The sequence below is a fragment of the Myiozetetes cayanensis genome, unplaced genomic scaffold (assembly GCF_022539395.1).
Source record: "Myiozetetes cayanensis isolate MyiCay16 unplaced genomic scaffold, myiCay2020 scf28, whole genome shotgun sequence".
NCBI lineage: Eukaryota > Metazoa > Chordata > Aves > Passeriformes > Tyrannidae > Myiozetetes > Myiozetetes cayanensis.
The window spans coordinates 19,858-44,012 of NW_026087499.1; the positions used below are offsets into that span (position 1 = coordinate 19,858).

The 24,155-nt window shown below is 41.7% G+C and overlaps 1 protein-coding gene across 18 annotated transcripts in view; it reads right to left on the reverse strand.

Annotated features, from left to right (window-relative positions):
• The window catches only part of SLC45A1 (solute carrier family 45 member 1), a 52,827-nt gene that overhangs the window by 11,860 nt on the left and 16,812 nt on the right, over positions 1-24,155 (reverse strand). For 5 of the 18 annotated variants that reach the window (XM_050322625.1, XM_050322623.1, XM_050322627.1 and 2 more), the window contains 3 exons: positions 10,473-10,534; positions 6,533-6,655; positions 1,378-1,524 (listed from right to left, as the gene is read on the reverse strand). The gene's annotated coding sequence lies outside the window, so the exon portion shown is untranslated. Of the gene's footprint in view, positions 1-982; positions 1,347-1,377; positions 1,525-6,532; positions 6,656-10,472; positions 23,331-24,155 lie in introns of those variants that run through there. The other 13 variants (XM_050322629.1, XM_050322622.1, XM_050322630.1 and 10 more) reach the window with 7 other exon arrangements.

Here is a 24,155-nt window from a genome sequence, read left to right on the forward strand (position 1 = left end):
ATGCGTAACAAAAATCCAATCAGAGTCATGACAGTTGCTCTAACAACCCTTTCAGAGAGACATGACAACGCAGCTGTGCTAGCAGCTCCCTTCACCACTATTATACCTTACCATTTGCATATAGGTATTATCTCCTCATCTATTAGTTTCAGTTCATACTAGATCCTCCTTTATCTTCCTGCTCTGTCCTGTGTATTGCGAAGAGATTGTATTGCAAGCCGAAAGTGGCAACATTTTAGTGACAAAAGAACTCCTATACATGGCTCAAAAATACACACGGTGATCTGTAACTACCTGGAATGAAAGGCTATAACTGACAGCATGTCACCAGTCCAGCAGAAAGTCAGTGCAAAACTAGGAACTGAGCCTGTATTCCTCACCACCCATTTTTTCCTCAACTTACAAACCGTACACAGGAAGACAACTCCTGTCCTCAGGCAAATCTACCTGGTGATCACAACAGTGTCAAAGCAGGAAAGCTCTCCTTTAGTGTGGCTGTTAGCCTTCATTGTCAACAGTTACTTGTGATTTGACAGTCGATGTTTGTTATACCAACTTTTGTGCCTCACACTCTGCCAGGTGATGCTAGCTCTGCTGCCGGCTCTCCGCGCAAACGTGTACGCACAGGCAGCGTGCTTGGCAGACAGGGACCGGCCATCACTACTCCTCCTGAGCACCGCTACGCCGAAAGTAATGCTTGCGTTTTGGGTTTTTTTTAGCAGAATCTCGTTCCCCTTTTTCTGCGTCGGGTAACGAGTGCTCCAAAAACATCACAGTCACCAGCGTCGCGGGGAAAGGCCGGCCCTGACCCCGAGCTCGCCCGAGAGCCGCCGCTTCCCCAGCCTTTGTGTCAGTCGAGAATGAGCCGTGCTGCGCAACCGCCGCGGGGCGGGGCCGCCGGCCCCTCACAGCCCCGGGCCTTTCGTTCGCCCCAAGCCGCCTCTGAGCGGAGACCCTTGCGCCCACCGGCACCAGCACTCACCGTTCCCCGCCCCGCCCGGCAGCCTCACCTTCGGCGACATCCGGCGCTCGGCCAGGCCCGCACTGCGCCGCGGGCCCAGCCCTGCTGACGCCGTCCCACCCCCGCGCCGGTGCCCCGCGATTCGCCGGCGGGGAGAGGCGGGAGGGGCCGGGCCGGCTCTGCCCCTGCGCGCGGCTCCCCGTCCCGTTCCGTCCCCGGGCCCGGCCTTGTTCCACACCCACGGGCCCTCTCGAAGGAGCCTTCGCGGCCAAGGGAGCGCTCAGGAGGCGCCAGGGTAGAGAAGTCGACTCCTCTTGACGTCACACCATCCACTCCCGCACTGCACGCACCGTTTTCTGCAGCGATGCTGCCCCAGACAGGTGCGAGCTGACAGACCCTCATCTCCACCGACTTACCCCACAGTGGCACTGTAGTCATTGCTGAAGTGGATCGTGATAGCAAGACTTTTAGCCGATGCAGAGATATTTTTCGATAGGCCTGTAGAGCAGATGCCGTAGAAGATGCTGCACTTTTCTCTCTTCTGTTTAACAGTCTTCCCCTTCCTACGGTAAGGGAATTCAGCAATTTTGTTTTATAGGGCCATATTTCCTGCTCATGTTTCAGATTTCCTCATCCTTTGCAAAGATGTCATTATGTAGTGCAGTCTGCTCTATTTTTAAAATACTGCCAATTTGGAGCCTTAATCATTAAGCATTCTTAAATGCTAGAATATATTAATATTAGTATATATTAGTATTTATGTATCATAGAATTTATTGTAGCTGAAAGATGGCATTTTTGCTGCCTGCCAAAACAATCAGACAACTGGGGCAAGAGACAGCAGTTGCTGGGAGGAGCCATTACCAGTACTTGTAGTAACTAGCAAGTTACTAGCAGTACTTGTAGTAACACCAGCTACTGCTCACCCCCAGCTTCTGATGCTCAGGGACAGCTGAGTGGGCTGAGACTATGGCCATCACACCACTCACAATTGTTAACTGCCTTCTTTGATAAAGACCCAGAATCAGCCATCCCTTCAGTGACCACAAGCAACCACACAGCGCAACAGCCCCTGCTCCTGCCAGCCTCAGTCCAACCACCACCCCGGGTTAGAAAGCTCTGCAAACACTGGAAAGATGAACACAGCACTTGAGAGTTCCATTCCTTGACATCAAGGATGACTTTTTGTCATGCCCACCTGGTCATGGAGAGTGAGTTATATTATTAATGCTGGCAGGCAGCCATGGCCATTTTATACAATGATTTTTCCTCGTAAACTTATTTGAGACATTAAACTCATGTTTATTCCATGGTCAATTAGATAAAATTGTCTACTCAAAGCTTACAAAGATCACCTCTTCCACCATTTAGCACAGTTTGTCCACTGGGGAACAGTGGAACAAGTAACTGTAGTCCTTCCCAGGGTAACAACAAAGGAGAGAACAAAAGCACTTCCTACTATGCATTCATTTATTAGCATCCTTTGGGCTTTAGACAAAACAGAAACCACAAATCTCCTCTCCTCTGTGAGTTTGCACATAAATTGCTGTTGAAATGTAAACTTATTTATTTTGTACTAATTAAATCCAACAGTGTTCAAAAGAGGAGGTTTTGGTGATGAATACCTACTGCTATGAATCTGTGCTGGTCCCTCCTACCTTCTCTGGGTGCAAGATCTTTTGCATTCACTAAACACTTTTGTTAAGTCTCTCCACAAGGTGGCTTCTGACAGCGTATTCATTTCTGCTCATTTACAGCTTGATGTTAGGCTCACTATTTCATTTGCCAGCAGGCCTCATTATTTGCCCTGCTCAGATCAGACCATTCCTCCGTTTCTATAGAACAGCATGCTCTTATACAAGTGAAGTCATCAAGGAAAGACTAGGCCAGTAGAGATCACACCTGACCCCCTCTTCCTTCAGAAATTCTGCTTTCCACAACATTTATGATATCAGTTGAAGAAGAATTTATATTTCTGTAAATTCCCAGTCATGCCAGTAAGGCCTATGGTATTGAACACAGTGCAAATACAGTGTAAGACAGAAAAAAAGAAGCAAGTTCAAACTAGGTGAGTTGCATTTTAATGATGTGTTCTTAATGCTTATATGGTAAGATGAGCTTACCACATAAATTACACCACCCTAGAATCCCTTACAAGCTAACTGAGTAGGCGTAAAGAAGTTGATGGGTGGCTAATACAATGTAGGAACATAAAGAAATCTTACATATGCCAGTCTGCACACCACCTCCATATCTGGCCCTCATCATATTGTCATATGACTTTAATAGCCCAGATAAATCAGTTCCTGAACTGAACTCCTACACTGGCTATATTAATGGATGAAATTAAATATTTTAAAGGGCACTTGAATTTTTACTTAGAAAAAGGATAAACACAACCAAAAACTCACATCAGAAGCATCATCAGAAATAAACCCCAGCATTTTGCTGCAGAATGAAAAGCAGTGTGAACAGTACTGATCCATTTGCATTAAAATTGAGTTGTTAATTCATTGAGAAAATAAATTCAACATAGCAAACTGTAATAGAAGATAAGAACATGAATTTTTAATATTCAGGAAAATTTCACTAATGTCACACTTCACCTAAACCATTCAAGTATGATGCAGTGACAGCTTTTCCTCCACTAGTTTGTACTGAAGTGACTCATGTTTCAGTTCAGACGTGCTATTTCCACGATAGCAATATGTGTGCACTCAGTCGTTTGCTACCTGAGGCTTTGCACAGTGACTGCTCAATAAGCGTTTGCTTCTGCAAGACAAACTAGTGCTGCCCTCAGAATAATATGAGGCCATTTACCCAGCTCGTGCTCTCACCATTCAATCACCCCTTCAGTGGCTGGTCTCTCACCAATGAAAACCCAACACAGTTCAAAGAATTAGTCACTAGAGGGCACTTACAGAACTCAGAATACTGAAAATGTGCTTGGGATCAGAAGGCCACAGTTCTAGGAGTCCAAATGAAGAAATTTGCATTTACTTCCAAACTCCTGTGACCGATATTTTAAGAAACAGAACCAGGGAAGTAATTATATTTCAGAAGATGATATTTATCATCTTTTGGTTTTTACCCATCACCTGAATGAAAGAAAGCTGAGGAAAATCTCTTCTCTGAGGCAACACACATACTAGGCTACATTGGCCATGCATTTCTGGACAAATGCTGACAGAAGTGTTAATTGCAGGCATGTAAGATATGTACCATGCAAGATATTGGTGCTAAGTGTCACTGTTGGGTGCAGCTTTGGGGAAAGAGGTACAGAAACACAAAACAGTGTGGCAAACTCACCGAAATAAAGTATTTCATTTCACTGCAATGCCTGAAATTGACTATGCATTTCACAAGAGTCAAAGACGTGATTATGCCCCAAAGGTTTTATTCTGGATGTCACAAACAACAGAAAGGTGATAAGTAGTATGTCAGGAAAGCAAGACCAAGGATCCTGGATGCAGGGTCTTCCAGTCACCCATAGCAGGCACAGGCTGCATATATTTTAGCTCTAAACTAAATTCTCATTTAAAGACAGAGCATAAGTAGAGACTACTCTAATCCCTGCCATGTTACCTGAACAGCTCAATTCCTTGCTGCTTGTATTAATTGTGAGCTGCAGCTTTAAGCCAGTATGTCCTGTATTTAGTAAGATTAAAAATTTCTTGGCTATCAGCTGTCTTATTGCTGTGATTCAGTATACACTTCTGATCTTGTACTGGAGAAGGAAAGCAGAACTAATGTGATCAATGAGTTCTGGAAAACCTTGATTCACTGCATTCGTGAAGGCCAAGTGCAGGGCAGCACAAGGAAGGGCCAGGCCACTGCTGTACCCGGGGCTGACAGGAAGAGGAGGTCGGGTGAGGCACCATGCAAAGGGCAGGTCACAGCAGCTGCCTGCAGGCAGAGCATGGTGAACAGTAACCCTGGCAGGTCTGTCACACACCATCGCCCTTGACAAAGGATGCCCAAGCATTGCTGCGCTGGGCTGTTATTGGCCAGCTGCACTGGCAGGGGCTTGGACTGGCTCAGTGCTTGGACAGAGATGGGGTACCCAGAGCTCACAAAAGCAAAGCAGCGTGGCACTGGTACGTGGTGGACACTCCAGGAAGACCAGAGGTGTGCCTGCATCTTGCTAAGCAGTTGCTAAAACTGTGGTTTATAAATTGGCTCTGTACCTTGTCTAAATTGACTTTGGAAATATTGCCCCACTTCCCCATGTTTGCCACCGGGGAAATGAGAAACCACCGTGTCCCTGGGGCTAATTACTTTCTTCAAAACCCAGCATTGCTCTATGTTTCTGGCTCAGCTCAGCATTCAATTTTCTGCTGAGATTGTATCTGTATTGCATTACAGGATGAGTTGCAATAGCACTTGATGTTAATTGCAGTGCACAGGCTGCTCCCTTCTCTCTCTCCTTTATACCAGTTATCAGGAAAAACCAGAAAGTCCACTCCTGCTGTTTTTAATTTAGCCTCTTCCACCCATACAGACTGCCTGCCAGACAGGAGAGGCAGGGGCTGTCATCCTCTTTCTACCTGAAAATATCTAACCAGGTATAGACTACTACATACCATCCCAAACAATTAGTTACCTTATGGAGACACACATGTTGGGATGCATTACAGCCACTCAGTGCAAACAAATAGAGACAGGTGCTGTAATATTCCTGGATGGCCCCAAAGCCAGACAGCCTTCCTTGCCTCTTGCATCCACTGAAGGCAGAGATAAGGGCAGATATGAAGAAACAGGAAAAGGACACCCCCAGGCTGCTCTCAAAGCTTGGCAGTCTCTTCTAGGGCCTCTGTCTGCCTAAAACATCAACCCTGAAAAGCACTGGAGTACAGACCACAGAAACAAGCAGGGGCAGTGTATTCTGATTTGACATGTGTATAGCTCAGCAAATTCTCCTGTGGGAACTAAATTTGAGAACATTTGCTGGGTGGTGAGTACAAAATTTCCTGAAGCATGGTCGTATCAAGGGATAACAGGCTTCGGCATCTTATTTTGTTTGCCTCCTAAACGTCCATCTCTGACAGTGGCATTCCAGCACTCACCATGTAGCAGGTAAATGTTTGTTTCTGACAAGTCACTTGCTAGTCTGTCATTTCCCACTCCCAACAGGATTTCTGTCACCTTCAAGTGTTAACGAGCATTGGTAGTTACCACTCGCTTGGCATCATATGTGCACAGAGGAATGATAGGGACTTGTATCATGTGCCACACTTTCAATGCATCGTGTAAATAGTATTTGAAGAAAACTGATGAATTGGTCTACTGGAAAGCAGTGCCTTTGGGACTAGTATTGAGGGCTTTGGAGATCTTTCAGTGAGATCCTCTAAGCCCAGCCTCCTACTAAAACAACAGGAAGGCAGCTATACTAGACCAGATAGCAGGGCTGTTTCCATCAGGGGGTATTAGTGGACACTTGGTTGCTGCTGTTCACAAGCCTGCTTTTTACTTCTACTGGTCTAAATAGCCTGTTCATCTTGGCATTCCATTTGCTGCGTGTTTTCAGGTGAGTCGAAGTGCTTAAGTATCTCCTCTCTTCTGATTTCTTACCTTTTAGTAAAAGGCTCTTTCTCCTTCCCTGTTTGGCAGATCATTTTCTACTCTTTCCCCATCCATCCAACTTGGATCATGATGTTTCCGGCCTGGATTTGCTCTGAGCTTTGCCTGCATTGTCTTAGGAGAGAGGAGAAAGGAGAGGGGGGAAAAAAAAGAAAAAAAAAAAAAAAAAAAGGAGAGGAACAGAACATTCTGTTAAAGAAACATTTGCTAATGCTCTTGAGCAAGAGAAATGGAACAGGTAGCAAAGAGTTACCCAGATTAAATATCTGCTACAGCAAATACACAAAGGTATGCAAATATTCCCTGTGTACTGTTTTGGTGGCATTTCTGCATTGAGCCTGATACACTGATCTATTAATTGATCCCTCCAACAAGAGCCATGACCTTTGTATACAAAATTGGAGGTCAGACCTCAAAGTAAGCCAATTAACCTGCTGTCTGATAGAATAAAAACAGGCTTGCTATTAGTTTGACTTCTCTCATGGTTTTTTTTTCCCTCTCCCAAGAGGAATAAGTGATTTCTGCAAGTATCTAGTTACTCAGTTTCTCAGTGATGTTATCATCTCTTTGGGTAAAGGACTAGCAGAGCTTGCTGACAATCCATGGGTTTGATTCTATATAAAAGTTTAATGCAACTTCTAGGCTAGTTTTATGTCTAAAGATTAAACATGTAGGAATCAGTAAATGGGAAATTGGTTCCTCTCTTCTGAGGCTGAGCCACACAGAGGGATTCCCCAGAAAGGGGTCTGATCTCAGCCATGGAATACCTTAACCAGCAGGGAATATTTTTCCTTCTAGGTCTGGAACAGATGACAGTGACACTGGAGCCTAGCTCTGGGGTCCACAACTGAAAGATAGAATTGAAAAAATCAGGGTGGAGAATTGCAGAAATGTTTTAAGAGTTGGAAAATATTTTGCAATAACCTAATTAAAGAATTCTATCTGTTGAATTCCTGCAGAGGGCACAGAGCAAGGACTTCTAAAGCAGCCGATTCAACCAAGGGCTGAAAAGTAAAGCTAAACAAATTCAAATTCTGTATAAACCCACCAGCACTTGGACACTGTCTAGCTTTCCTCACTCCTTCTTGGATCCAACTGGAAAGAAGGGGTTTTATTATGTGTTTGTTAGCTCAGCCACTGCTACAAACTCCTGACAGGAGATTTCCCAGAGAGAAAGGAGTTGGGAAGGGAGGTGCTATTAAATGGACTGTCCACAATCACAGTATATCCTCAGAAACCCCAACTGTCACTTTCTTCTATGGCTAGTTGACAGAAGCCATGAACATCATGTCCACTAAAGTGCAAGTCTGAACAGCTGCTGACCTCTTTGTTTTGCACAGAGCGTGCACCTATGTAGCAACACGCACATTACGCAATAGTAACTCAGAAACTGAAAGGAATCTCATTGCTAAATCCATCCATGTGGATGAGATTTTTTTATTTCCATTACGTGATAATTTAATTGCTCAATTAACTCCACCTGAATACCTTGGCTGTGGAAGAGGAATGTTCTCTCGCAGGTCATGGTAAATCAGATGACAGGAGGCAAGTAAGCAATGCAAAGATAAATTATTCCTCTACAGCAAACCAAGTGCATCATCCAGTTGTATTTTCTCTCCTGATCTGCTCCTCACACTACATGTTTTAGGGACAGAATGGGTACCAGACAAATAAAAGACCATAAAACTCTGGTCAAAAGCCAGCATCACAGGAGGCCTTCCCTACACGGCTTAATCCCAAAACTTTCTTAGCCAATTCAAGCCTAGCTTGAACATTTCTTTTTGCATTTCTGAAATTCCATAATATGCCTAATTTAGGTAACAGTGTAGTCTCCTCTTTGATGAGGACTTTGAAACATCTGCTGCATCACTGAACATTGTATTACTGCTTTCCTTTAGCCAAGAAGCAAGTGGAAAGGAAGCCATTAAAGTGGCACTTGCTGATCATTCTGGAGCAGAGGGGGACTGACCGGAGGCCTGTGAATGGAGTTCTTGTGCATCAACAGACCATAGCAGAGGGGTTTGGTTCCAAAGAAAATGAATGAATGGCCTGTAGGGAGGTACACCTTGATGGATATTTTAACCAATTTCTTAGGATTAATGAGAAAGCAATCACTTCTGCTGCAGAAGCAGTGTACTCCAGGCACCTGGATTCCAAGAAATTAATTGTATCACAGCATTCAGAGAAATCAAATAACATGCAGTTACCAGAGAAATCTGTATTTGTAATGGATTGGCTACTGCGTAGGAAGGCCCTGGCTCTGAATAAATGCATTTGACAAACAATTCCGTTCTGAACAGTTCTTGCCCTGCACTCTACATTGGAGTGCCTGTTTCTGCCCACCCAAAAACTCACCACTACTGATCCAGTCCACAGCCAGGAAATCTAGCTCACTCATGTCTTCCTCTGGATAGGTAATGACATTGCCCTCTTTACCTCACAGCTGGAAAGTAACTGAAAGCACTTTCTGAATAGTGGCTTTCCCAGACTCCTATTGCTAGATTACACTGATCCCAGGCTACACTGCAAGAAAAAGTACTCAATGGACAGATACTCAGAGTTTGGATAAGATAATTGGCATTCACTGTGCTTCCTTTGGTATTTAGTATTAAACAATATCAGTAGATACACTTTCTCCATGTGTCTTTTAAGGCATTATGCCTTCTGAGGTAAATCATTACTGTATGCCCTGATGTGAAATATGACCCTAATCTGCACATTATTTATCTGCGTGTTGCCTGGATCTAATTTAGTCTGTTTCTCTCTCTCTCTCTCTCTCTCTCTCTCTCTCATCTGTATTTCTGTAACACTGGTTTTACTAACAATCCTCTCTGGAGACAGGAAATAAATTTTTATTCATGAAGCCAGCACAAACAAAGATCAGGAAAGAATAAGACTAATAAGAATAAATGAGTATTCTTCAGGGCACAGAACCTTAAAGATAATCAAAGAGGCAAAAAGGTGAGCGGGGAGGAGGGTCATTATTGCAGCAAACTACACATAACCTAATCATGCCTTCTTTCATAAGGTGAGTTGCACCGGAACACAAAATAAAGCTACAGCAGTCAAGTTCGTAAAATCTCCCTCTCCTGCCCATGTCAAAACCTGAGTGCTCCTGTACAGTTAATGAAATCATGTTAGATTATTTATTAATATTATTTCTCATTTATAAGTTAGGGCAAAAATTTCTATTAAAAATAATTTTAAATTGCTCAGGGAGATAGGAAAGTCTCTATCACTAGAGATTTTTAAGTTCATCTGCCAGGATGCTTGAGAGCATGCCCATGTTGTTAGATCCTGCCTTGGGCCAAGGGAGATGACACAGAGAAACTCTGTGATCTTGCAAGGTCTTTTCTAGCTATTCCTGGAACCATTCTATGAAAATGGCCTGGAGAAGCAGCAAACTAAAACCTGGTAAAAGAGACACTTCTGGTTTGTGTTCAACTTTGGAACAAAAAACCAAAAAAACCCACAAAAAAACCCAAAACAAACAAACAAACAAACAAAACAAAAAAAAAGGCTTGAAAAGTCTACATCTAGCAAAGTAACAAAACAAGAGTTTACAACTGAAGTCGAAGACAGTGAGTGCTAAAGGGAAAAACATCCTCTGCTACATGATCCCTATTTAAGGTCTTCTCACGAACACTGTCATTAAATCCCTACCCATATTATAATTTTGAACAACTCCTTCAAACTCCATTTGTGAACTTCCCCCTAGTAGTACTCATTTCAATAATCATGAGAGCTCAAATTAAGTCATTCCTAAATGCTCCTTTCCTAAACTCTTCCCTGAATCCACCTATAAAACTTGTAGAGTTGAAACACAATTTACTCAGCAGATTATTGACCCCCTTTTGCTTTTTAGGACACAGTGTCTCCTGAATTCTTGGTCATTAGAAATCATCAGCCTGTTGACTCTACAAGTACTCACCATGCTAGAAAATCCTGTTTCTGCCTCATGCCATGCAAAGTCTAATTGGATGTTACTTTGACCTGAAAAACAAGAAACAAAGTAGGTTTGTAGCCAGACCTTGAGCTGCTGACTGTATCTGCATCAGGAAAAGGTGCATCTCTAGCAATCACAAATTATACTTAAAATATGTATTTTCTTGGTCAGATCCTATAAATTAGGGCAGTTCAAAAGAGGTGAATTTGATTAGAAAGCACTTGTCCCAAATGTCATAATGACAATCGTGGAAATTGAATGAAAACCAGAAAGGAGCTAAAAAATAGTAGCAACTATACATAACCAGCTTGGGAAACAGATAACAGAAGTGAGAGTTGATGAGGAACCGTTGGAAAAAAAACAAACCAAAACAATCCCCTACCTTCCAGTAGACAAAAACTATCAGAAGTGTACATTAGTATAAAAACAAATGCATCAACCTATGAAAACTATGAAATCTATCTGTAATAATCAGACTGTCCATTAGGACATTCATAGGGTAAAATCTGTCAACAGTAATACAGAAAAGGTAGATATTTCTTATAATTATTTTCTGCTCTGGAATGCGAGATGATGTATATCCTATCCTAGCTTAAAACAAATAACTCAGACTGTTGTTTAAATAGTACCCAGAGCCGTACAAGACGTCTGAAAATCTGATAGGCAACACTCTGTTTCTGCAAGTCATATTGAAAAACAAGTAAGTTCCACAGGTGAGAGAGAAAGCTGATCTCTAGAAGTACAAACAGGACAATCCAGGACTAAAAGCTCAACATCTGTCCAAAGGTGGGAAAGGGAACTCTCTTTTTGCACCAGGAGGGAGGACATTCCAAAAGCAGCTGCCACCCAGGCACCACGTGGCAGCCCATCCATCACACCCTTGATAAACTCCTCAGGTTTCCAGGAAGCCACAGGCACTAACATTTTCACTGAAGGCCTCCACAGCCACTGACTGCTCAGAACACCTAAGTCAAGGGTGGCAAAGTTCTGTTCACAGAGGAACACTGAGCTGGGAGGATGCTGAGCTGCAAGATAAAGTTCAATATCTGGTGCAGTAGGGCACTGGGACAAAATAATCTCTCAGATATTTGGAGAGAATAGCCAGGAAATAGCTCAAATACCTCTAAGTGTGTACCATGGAAAACTTTATTAAAAAAACAGGAATAAGTTTAAGAGTCATTAAGAAATGGGAGGGTTTGTAAGAAGAGATGAAGAGACAATTTTAATTCAAAATGTTTGGATTAAGTAAACACAACTGTATCTTAATCTACTCGGGATGCAATCAGAAAGCCACAGGTAAGATGGTAAATTTGCCTTTTTTTACTCCACCTAACTTACAGAAAAATCTGCAGACCATTTCAGTATAAAGATAAAACATTCTGGAAGAACTTGATGATTGTTACTTTATGAATTAAAAGTGTTTCTATTCCATTTCTTGAGATTTTATCATGCAAATCAAGTAGAAATGGGTGACTGAACGTGCCAAAAGACTTAACATAACTATTACAATGTTTCCTTAAGCAAATACTCTGATACCTGTCACTAGTTCAAATTTAATCTTGTCCCAGGGTTAGAAAGCAGGTCATGGTAAATTATGTTTGCCATGTTGTTGTCAAACTTCAAGGCATTTTCATACCAAAGGCACATGAAAAAATTTCCACGCCATCTGACTTCACTGTTACCTCTTGGCTGCTACAGGATTCCAACTTATTTGCCTTTTTTGAAGAATGCAAGCACTGAAGGACAATTTAATCCTTTAATTCTTACAGAATTTAGGGACAGTTTCTCTAAATGAGCCTGAAAGAAGTGCCAAGTTTTTATTTCACTATTACATGCAAACCTGAACTGGAGTTTGGTAGAAAGCCCCACAGTTCTGGTGTTTGAGATCTAAAAGCACTGTCAATTTTCTTTCCTGTTGCAAGCTCATCAGATTTCAAGCACATTTCCATGTTTATAAAGCAGTTGAGCTGACCCAACACAAATGAACAGATGGAAAGCCACAGGAAACCAGAGCACTACCAATTACCTGCAGTTGAATACTATTTCTGAGAGATAATACAAGATGCTGATGAAGTGTAGATAGTCGCTTTTGGAGCCTTGTGTGCCAGCTGGCGAGGTCTGGGCTTTCTCTTCAGACTGCAGCCATCCCCCAGCTGACCTGCTGCTGGCTAAGAGTGACTCAAGCAGGAGCAGCACTGACAGCCCAGCCCTCCCGGTTCTGCAGCTTGGGACTCACACTCTTGCTCCCGGGAGGCACCCCAGGGCTCCCCTTGGAGCTCCGATACATGCTGCTCCACAGCACCCCTCCTTGCATTCAAAGCATGCCCACAGTGCCTCAGGAAAATCTCAGTTTCAGCATTAACAATGAAGAATTAGTTAACAGAGCAGAGTGAGGAAGCACGTTAACAACATCTTCTACTTTGGATACGAAAGAGTGGAGTGCATTTGCTGACTAACAGTGATGATGGGATGGAAAGGCAGTTGGCATCTCTGTGAGGGAGGAAACAGTTCCTGAGTGATGCTATGGGCAGTACAGGAAAAGCTGTGCATTGTCTGTCACGGATCTGACTCCCACTGCTTCCACAGCTCCTTTGATATGATGATATGATGAGCCTGGAACACTAAAGAAGAATGAATCAACAGCTAGAGATCTCTGGGTAAAAGTGTTAAATACCAATGGAAAAAATAATAGTATTTGCGCAACCCTGAAATGGAAAATCTCAAATACTATATAAGCCCATTTGTAAAAAAGTAACCTGTGAAAAGTAAATGCATATGGGCCTGATGTTCCCCTTCCTGAGATACACACACATTGCCCAGAGAGCAGAAAGCAGTTTTTGTAAAAGACCACCGAGATTCACAGGCTCACTGGCACCCTGCTGACAAAGGACGAGGACAGAAGACCAGCCTCCCAGGAAAAGGCATGCATGTGAACAGGATAAGAGACAGTCCTTCCAACACTTTCTGACTGAATTTCCTGAAGAAACTTTTAAATGGTGAAGATTCATGGATCTCTCCAGGTTTTCTGGGGTCAAAGGCATGCAAACACCCAGGAGTAGAATCTCCCAATGCTATCAACTACTGCAAAAGAGGTTCACTTTTTCCCAATTATCTTCTGTAAGGGAAGATTTGACCAGCCAAGACTACTCCCTCTTATTTACCTGTTTATGATCAAAATTTTTTGTCAGCTGCTAGTCAAGCACTCCACAAGTCTTCAAATACCCTTCACCTCATGCCTCAACCTCCACCCTCACCACAAAACAGAGTGACTCAAAGTCTGCCCACACAGATCATGGCCTAGACAGCTGCTGATCAGGATGTGGAGGATTCAGTCACATCCTGAAAATGGAAAAGGCCAAAAAATGGGACAGACGGGATGGCACTGACAGCAGAGCAGCAGATTTATCAGATGGGCAGAACTACCATTAAAATTAATCTATTTCCAGACTGTCGCTTCTACTTGCAGTGTTTATTTGCAAGTACAGTAGAAAGGTAGAACAAGAATGTTCTCATGGACTGGATATATGCAAGGTCAGCAGTAGTGCATCAGTATTAGCCAGATCTTCCTCAGCAGAAGGTCATGCAAACTACAACATTATGAAAAATCATCACAAAACACAGTTGAAGACTGGTATGAACTGTTAAGCCTGGAACAAGGTAATAGACTACATACATGTGAGTTGGATGAACATTAAGTTCAGGTAGATTTATAGCATTTTAGAACTCACGGTTTTATTCATGCTGAGAAGCCTAGCTCAGCTTAGAATGCAGAGTCATGACAGTGCCATGAGATCAAGGAAAAAAGTTTGAAGTTCCTTTGTATGAGAAACACATCTCAGCAATTCCATTCCAGAATTGTTCTATCAGTAAAAAAAAATTATGTCATATCCAACAACTCCTACCAACCTTCATGGCAGGACTTCGAAGATTTCAGTATTGCAAATCTATTTCTTATGCTATTTTTGAAAGGGCTCTGACCATGGGTGATCCTCGGCAGCCCTGCTGCATCCAGGACACTTCCACTGACCGAGGTACACACTATTTGTATTTCTGCTTAAACTTGGATCTTGCCCAATGAAAGGCCTGGCTTTCTTCCACTGCAGCTCTATTAGCATTGGCAGCAAAGAGAATTTATGCAGAGTAAAGGGACTGGCATTCCTTTTACAATAGGGCCAATTGTCTCAGGCTGCCACGTTCAGTTAAATGTTTACTTTGTTGTTTCACAACTCCACAGGAAAGAAAGGTCAGACAAGCCCTACTGCAGAACCAAGATGTTGTCATTCATCTGTTCACCTCAAGCCAAGATTCCAGTGGGAGACTAGTGCTTTCCAGTTTTTTTTCCTTTTCCTCCAGAAGTCAGACACCAGGTAGTAAATTAACACTCCAGCAATTCTGCCAGTCTGATTCCATAGTCTAAAAAAAAACATTAGCTGTCAGAGTATTCTATCGAGATCCTGAAAGAGGAATATTGCCAGGATTTGTTCACCAAGCCTGGCTAATTGAGAAAGATTATTCTCTTGAGACTACCCTTGAATACCATTCTTTTTGGCACACTCGAAGATGAGAGCTAAAGCCAAGACAGAGCCATGACCATGCAGAGTTTCCTGTAACACAAAACCCTCTGCTTGAAGTGGTGAAGACCCTACTCAAAATCAGAGTCCTTCAGAAACTGCACTCTGCCAGCACAAGGCTAAAATAAGAATAACTGTTTAACAGGAATGAGACTGCTATTATTGACTTTTTATAAACAGATAACCTGCAGTTTTGTTCTCAGTTGAAGTATGAACGCACACAGACAGACACTTGGCCACCTATGCCGTTAAAAATAGCCAAAATCTTCCTTAACCTGTGCATGTTTTCTTTCTCTGTTCAATTAACACAGGGAAAGAAACAACAGATTACAAAATGGAAACCTGTCACAACAGTAACCAAGCTATTATTGTCAAGAAATATGCATGGGTCAAATAAACATAATGTAATTTGCAACTAATGGCAAAGATGCTCTGAGCCTCTACAGCAAACATAGGTTATTTAGCCCTGGCATGAACAAGTCCTGCTCTGATGAAACCTGGACCACATTGTTTCTGATGGTCTCAGCAGCCAGATGATTGTTAAGACACTGCCTTGGATGGGGTGGGTCATACAACAGCAACACCAGTTTCTCTCCACTGACTGCTGAGGAAACCAAGATAACCACCTCCAAAGCAGAAGTTTATATTTGGACAGGCAAATCCTTCCTGCTTTTTCTCTTCCTGAGCACAGCATACACTTCACAGATTCAACAATAACTCTAGGACCTGAAGAGATTGGCGTGCCTGCAGAGTCTGGGAGATTTCAGCTTCCTGAAAGACCATAACCTCAAAACCGCATCATCAGACCTTTTCCGGAATACACAGGGAAATCCCAAATTGGGCAGGAGGAAGGGAAGTTTAGGGATGACAAAAAATCACCACCACAGCTAATGGAGAAGATGGGTATTAACCAAACCTTCCACCTTTTGAGCTGCTCACACAAAGTAAACAGTACTTATTATATAGCTGGTTAAAAGCATAGGATGAGCAACCTGTACACTCTTCCAAGATGACAAGCATGTATCCGACCCCCAGACTCCTTAAAGAAACTACAAAATCTATCACTGACCTAAGGCAGCAGCAGAATTTCACTGGAGAAACAGATTTCTTGAAAACTGTCCAGTCTATAAACAGTCAGCCACATAACTCTGTGATGCACAGAAAATCTCTGGAGATGACTCATAATTCCTCCTCACAAAGCTGATGGGAACATTCTTGGGCCAGCTATTCTGGCCACAAGTACTCTTCTAGTCACTGGATAAGAGCTTTGTCATTCACAGCAACCCATACCAGTAGAGTCCTGACTCCTCTAAGCAAAGACCAGGTTTTTACAGACCAGACCTGATCAGACAGACTAGGCTCTTCACTTCAAAATGGTCAGAAGTCTTCAAGTAATCTTCAAGTTCATATATGACTGTGGGTATATTTTGTCAAGTCAGTAGGATTTTCATTCCCAAGTTAATACCGTTATATAAGCAAAGAAAATATTTTCCTATACAAACTATCTTATATCACATACTATCCTAGCCAAACAGCATTTTAAGTTATATTTGGAGACTGAAACGCCACCACTGATAACTTGCAAATAGGTAATAGGATACAGAGTGCTTTACAATATTACTGTATTCCATTCTAATTCCACCAAATCACTCAGAGTTTTATTTTGTAACTGAGATGCAACAGGGCTATTGGGGTACTGCATTCATAAATTCATAATATGTAACAAAAGTACTGACCTCCTGTCACAAAGATAATACAAGCAGATTTATAATTTTGCTCATAGTGTCACCACAAATAATGTACAACACAAAAGATATTTCATTTCTCTTCAAAATTACTCAGGTAAGTCCATGACACATTAAAAAATTTGTCAACAAGATTTCTTGGAACATTGGATATCTGCCATTTTACTCAAGAATTGCACGTATCTCAGTCTCTTGGCTAACAGAATTTAAACAGGAACATCCACAGTGGTTTTTAGAAGATACTACCATATTTTATTCTAAAAGCCAGAGGGACGAGCCCTCTGCTTTATATACTTACATGCATGCTTCATTTGGCTGACTGTAAATACAGCTTTTCGGAGCTGAATGTTACAGCTTGATGACACCGAGTAAACAGTAGTGACTCATGCTCTTATGAAAACAGGTGGTCAGAAATGAGATGTGCTCCATTAAGACACTGCCTCTCATCTTTTGAACCTTCTCAGAAGGGGAATTTGAGAGCATGCAGGAGCAGCAGCACAGACAAACATCAAACATATTTTGTAAAGAGCTTGAAGAAACCCCACCTCTGCAGAGCACAGAGATCTCATGCTCATCTTACAGTGCAGAAACCATTAATATGAAGAATGCAGTGGGGACCCCACTTCTAGCTCTCTGTAACACTCAGCATGGAAATTTAGGCTCTGATCCAAAGCCTAGGTGTGCAGCCTGGACTCTGTTGTGCTGAGACTGCTGTTAAGACTAAGAAGGTGCACAAGCTTTACAAGGTCAAATTGCAGACAAAGGTGTAATAATTGAGACATGAAGAACAGGCCAATGATTCAAGGAAAGAAATACTGACATAAAAAGGTAACACAAAGCCAAAAAAAAAATCTAAGAAGAAAAGAACAAAGAAATTTCAGGTTTTGTACAAATTCTACTCTCTGTGAAGTCCCAGTGCTCTTGCAGATGTTCATGCAACTGCTCTTCTCCCTTGATCACAACTCACTGATATTCTACCACAGTCAGAGAAAAACACCGGCATGAAAATGATTGCCATACATCTTCCTTTATAGTCCTTCAGATGATTCATAAGCAATTACTTAGAAGTCATAAAATTGTTCATCTATGGGGATGAGTCAGAGAATTAGGAAGTGACTCATATTCCAGATTATCTTATGTGGACCTCAGAGTCTTTTGTCAGGATTCCTTCAAGACCAAAACTATTGTTAAGACTGATTGCTTTGTGACACAAGCACTGTTGTTGACTGATTAAAAATATATTGTAAGAAGGAGAGAGGTGAGGCTCAGCATGCTGAAGACAAACACACACACTGTTTCACTGGCCATATTTACTTTTATACATACATGTTGGCCATATTTCCAACAGCCCACTGCCAAACACTTGAATGCAAATAACAGCTATCTGATGTTAGGACAGTAAATAAACCCCCACACTGTTATATTTACAAGCATAAACACTCATAATTATTTATTACAAAAATGAGTGTTATCTACCACTTGGTAACACCTAGGAATAAATATGGCAAAATATTTTTAAAATACTACCTACACCTGGTAAAGGGCTTTCAGGCACCTTATGAGCTCGGTTTGGGTTTTTGTTTTGTTTTCATTTGGTTTAATGTTCAGTTGGTTGGTTTGGTCTTTTGTTTGTTTGAGGTTTTTTATTTGTGTTTTTTTTCCCCCTCAGAAATTTAACTGAGTACTAATAAAGGCATATCTATGTTAAACATCTTTCTGGATGCTAAGTAGTGCTATAAAGTGAACATCATCCAAACAGTATATAATTCCTAGACATATGCTACAGTTATTTACTGCAATGCACATCTAAGCAAGCTAAAAGTAAATTTCATATTTCCTAGAGCTTTACTCCTGTTCAGTCCTTAATGCCTGCTCTTTATAGTAAGTGGTTTGTGATAGTATGTAGGTGGAATCTGGAAATGAAAGGCTGTTCCTCAATCATGGCTATACTGTGTGCTGAGAAGTTAATTTTATTACTCATGCATTCACAGAAGAGGCCAGAAGGACATGGGCACAACCATAAAACAGATTCTGTAGTGGTTTTCATATGGGGATTATTTCTTATCAGCAGCAAGGAAATGCTTTATTAATCTGTCAGACACCACTAAGGGGCCATTCACCTCTGCTATGATGAAATCAGAGCAAAACTACACTTGAATTAATTTTTCAGATTGTAGAGAGATGATTAGGAACCACAAAGGAGGAATGTAGTGTTCCAGATTCTGAAGTTTGTGGAGTCTAGGTTCATACTATAATACTACTTCACACAGCATGGTTTTACTTACCTTTAGTAACCACAGCACGATGGCAGTAAATTGTGACAGTCTTGATAAAATACCCTGGTGTTTAATAGGATAACAACCAAGTCTGGTTACACTTTTGGCACAAATCGCCAAAGAACGTCTGTTTTAAAAAGTAGCTGCTACAATTACAGCTATATATAAGGGATTAGCAATGCCTTCTTTGAAATATACCTTCATACTCTCATAGGCATGTTGGCAGCTGGAGGCAAACTGAACTGAAAATAAGCAATATTATTTGGAGTACACATTGTGACACAGAAAATACCAACCATCTTGTCAATCAGCTCTTCAGAAATTAAACAGATTGTAGAAAAGCCGTCCCTTAGCATTTGTGGTTTGCAGCAACCAATAGCTCAAAGCATTAGGCTCAAAATGAATGAGCAGGAAAGGGAACGCTTAAGCAGTTCCAACACGTTGAGTCCTGCACACCACAGTGCGGTGCTAGAGACCGAGACTGGCTTGGCCTTCACTCCCAGGTGACTCTGCAGAACTTGCAGTCAAGACTAGGACAGAGCCTGTTCATCCACACTGCCCTCACCCTTTACCTGAGAAACACATCCAATGCTTCACTCTGTGCTGCCCATCCCATGAGCTCTGTAGCTAAAGAGAAGTGTGTTCATACACCTAAAGAAATTCAGAGGGAAGAACTGCATGACGCAAATGATGACACAAATTCTACCATCTCACTGCTTTTCTTTCATAGCACACAGGTCCAACAGCATGGCCAGCTCTCCAAGCTGCCAGTTCACAGCTGTGCACACCAACTGTGGCACAATGTTGGCAGAAGTGTCAGGGGGCTCTGCCTGTTGGATCGAGCTTGCACAGCTTCTGCGTATCCAACCACAGCCTGGGACTAAAGCTTTTAAGCTCTGTCCAATAATAATGGTTATCAGTTTGCTCTTCACAATGAAATTCCCTGTTCCCAAAAAGAAGCCAGGAGTTTCACTGAGGTAGCAATAACACAGAGATGTAGAGGCTGATTCTCAACTACCTATGTAGAGTTCAAAGTAATTTCTTGCTAACCTTGCGTCTTTAAAAAAACTTTCTAAACATGATTTGGGGCTGTATTTAAAGTTGACCACAGGAAGCAGAAAACAGGAAAGTCCAGGAGAAGCCTTGTCTTCCCCTCAGGCACTTCCTGTACTAGTGACAAAAGCATAATGCAAAATTGCTACAAAAATGCTTCATGTTTAGGTTATTGTCTTCCTTTTAGGCAAGAATTATCTGTTCATCAAAAATCACGGCCTTGAAGCAACAATGCCTACCTCTGCGTCACTGTGTCTGGTTACACTGAAAGCTTTTGGGAACTTATCTCTGATAAACAAAGTAAAGGAGTAAACTCAGAGAATGAACCAGAAAATAAAGTCTGAGAATGATCCAAACCAAACCAAAGCTCTTTATTTTTCCTCCCCCTCTTCAAGCACACTCAGAGCTTAACAGTCATTTGATATGCTAGGTCACCCTATGCTAAAAGTGAATTACCTATACTCCTCTCCACTAGCTAATGAATGAAGAGCTCAATGGTCCCTGTAAGGAGAAAGCAGACAATTCAAGCATTCCCAAATTAAAAACAGACATCACAAACAATTGAAAAAGCCACAAATTGTTCCCTGATATCCACATTTATGCAATATCCCCAATGACAATGTTAACAATGAATTCTCTCTTCCTGCTTAGACATCTAGGCAATAAAAGCAAGAATATACAAAAGACAAAACGTTCACAAAAACTTTTTCACAAGTATTAATCTCTTTTTTCCTTCCCACGCTGTCTACAAGGTAGCCTAAAGAGCCTTTTTTTAAACTCTGTTTAAACAAAGTCTGTAACAGTTAGGCTCAATCTCAATGCACGTTTGCTCCAGTCATGACTTGACCCTACACTGAAGTAAGAGTTTGGCATGTGCTAGCAATTCATTTTCCATATATGCTTCATTGCCACAGACAGAAAAGGAGTATGTGCACAACCAGGTAGGCAGATCATGCTCTATTTTGACCTGGATGACTGGAGAAGCAAGATCTCGCAGTGTCCGCTTCTTAATCTGGATGCAGCATATGATCTCTGCTGCACACCAAACAGGGATGTTTCTCCACACTGTTCCCCTTGTCATGACAATTTGTGCTTCCCTAGTCTCACTGAAATCTCTGCATCCTTCTCTACTGCTCCCCAAAGCTCCTGACAATCTTGAACAAGAGAAAACTAGACAGCAAAGATGGGTTCTTAACCATAAGGGTTATTGCATTCGTATTCACAAAACTGACAAAGGAAGAGGGAAGGAATAAAAAAACCCCGAATAAAAAAAGGAATAAAAAAAATCGACACGGGACTGAGGGAAAGCTTCCATTTGTTAGTGATAAGTGTTAGTGAAGACTTCAAGATGTTCTCACAGCTCACGGCAAGAACAGCACACAGGTTTTCACTTTAGGTGAACATGGAGTCGATAGACCCCCATTTCCTGATGGTTGTTACCACACAGGCAGGATTCATGTGCATGTTTCTCTTCAAAATTAGTGCTCAGTACTGTCTGCAGAGCCTTCAATATTCCTTCCTCAAAAAAATGCTCATCATTTCACCCCAACTTTTGCAACTGAGAGGGCCTTCCTGTCATAAAAGGATATACTAGGATACAGAATATGTTTCAATCCTTCAGCAATAAGCGACTGACTCTTGTGTGTTACTATAGAAAACTGAAGACAAAGACTTTTTTTTTAAAGGGTATTTTCTAGAAGGCCTAAGTAGAGGTGGGGTAAACTGCAGCAGGAGAAACTTGCTTGTGTGGGTGATTTCAGAGTGCAAGAAACAGATAACCACATATTAATCAGCTTTGGGCTCCAGCTGTAACAGCATTTCTCTCCACATTGAGAGAAAGATCCTGTGACTGACAAAAAGCAGGGAAAGTAGCTTTCTAAATCACCTTCTAAGATGAGGGACTGCAAATCAAAGAGTTCAGCAACTTTGACTCCTTCAGCTAATGGGCACACAACAAAAGGCATGATGGGTCCTGAGGCAAGTAGATGAGATAAGACTCTAAAATGCCCACAGTCTTTCAACTCCTTAACAGCATCTTCTTGACATCAGTTCAAACCAAATCAGTTCCTTTAATCCACATTTAAATAGTTCTAATGCCACATTCCATCTGAAGGAAGTTCACTTGCCTGATTTTTTGCTAATACAGGTGACCCTGGATTGTCAGTCTTCTCTCTACCCTCCCTTTTCACAAAGGCCTAACTCCACAGACTCATGAAGACATCAAAAGTGACATGAGACCATGTGCCCACAGCAGTGTACACATGACACATGAATTAGTGCAGTTCTGCACCGTGCAAGGGTGTGCAGAGGCAGTGGACAGGATCCTCAAAGACGGGCAAGTTTGAACATAGATATCTTCATAACAAATGTCACCATGACTGAAAACTCATTGTCACTTTGGTGGGTTTTATGAACAGTGAAGTCCACCACTCCTGAATGAAAAGAGCCCACTAGTTACACGTATTCCAGTTCATTAGCCTAAACCCTTTTGGAAATTATATATTATCTAATATTCCCCCCAGTACATCAGGTTCCAAACTATAGTTGCTTTGCTGAGACGCTGTCTTTATTGCAGCACGTTTAAGATGCAGCATCTTTAAGAGAAACATGCAAAGTAATTTACATAATGCAATAAAAAGATTTTCCATTTCGAATATTTTTATGTGTCAAACTCAAACTCAGTTCATCAGGTCCTGATGAGACCTGAAAGTAAGGCAGTTTGTTTTTGCCTCAGAATAGGGAGTATTCCTTTTGATTTAACACATTAAGGAGTATAGAAGAGAGATATCTGTGCTGAGTCTTGAACCCTTTGAGATCTACCACCTTCCATTAGTAAACTCATTCGCTGGTACTACCCTCATGGGCAAGCTTATAATTAAATAAATAAATAAAAGTCCTTTTCAGATGGTTTTATTTATGTCTACAGTCTGTTGTCCCCTGTGTGGGGATGCAGGACAAACTCACAACGTGGTGCTATATTCTACATAAAGAGTTCTGCCCAAGACAAAAAAAAAAGCACTTTGTATTATATACTGTTTCTTTCAAAGTCTTACTGAAAATCTGCAAACATTCAGTTTCACCATTCTGAGTACTTATATGATAGATAGCTAATATGAATATACAAGAAAGTGAATATATTTATAAAGTATTTGGAGGAATACAACGTAGTATCATTCTCCTACTTCCTTGGGCACGCCTTCCCCTACAAGAATCCCATCCTTTAGCAACATATATCCAGGTAATTGTCTTCCTGATGATGGAGGTATTCCTTACTATGACAGACAACATTCTGTTCCTGATGCTACTGACAGACTCATGAAATACTTCAGTAGCTAGGGGAAAATAAGACATTAGAAGTGTCCTTAACTGTCTTAGTTGGACAATGTTATGCCAATTTTGTGCTCAGAAAAATTTGAGATTTTTAGGGACAAATGTGCCCCAGAGTGTGTGTGTTACAACTGAAAGTTAATTCTTCTAGGTTGTCCTTTTCCCTTTCCATGAAAGTGACAGCATGCTGCTTTACAGGAAACAGATATTGCTTCCTGTAGACAAAGTCATGTAAAATGAGATTGTGGGAAATAATGGATTTTTTTTTTTTAATCTACAAAATAAGTACTTAAACCCCCCCTCAACAGATTTTCTGTTTGAGACTCACAGACTTGCTGCAAGTACTGCTGTCCTCCTCTGCCTCTGGGAAAGCAGATAAACCTTATCAAGAAGTAATTAGAACAGAGAGCAAGCCGTGTTGTCAGCTGAGCCAATGCAGGTATACCCTGTTACAATTCCGTCTCTTACCACTGCCTACTTACCAAATAAACTGACCAAATGAGTCAGTCATTGCAACAAAATGATGTAATGCATAAAAACTTTGAACTAGTAACCTCCAATATTCTTTGAACACTCTGGAATAACCCCTGCATTAGTCAGGGAGCAGCAAGTACAGGCTGCCGCTGCTTTGGTGAGTCACAACAAAAGAAACTTGGCATCTCCTACAGGTTTGTGTAACCCTCCTTCTCATGTTCT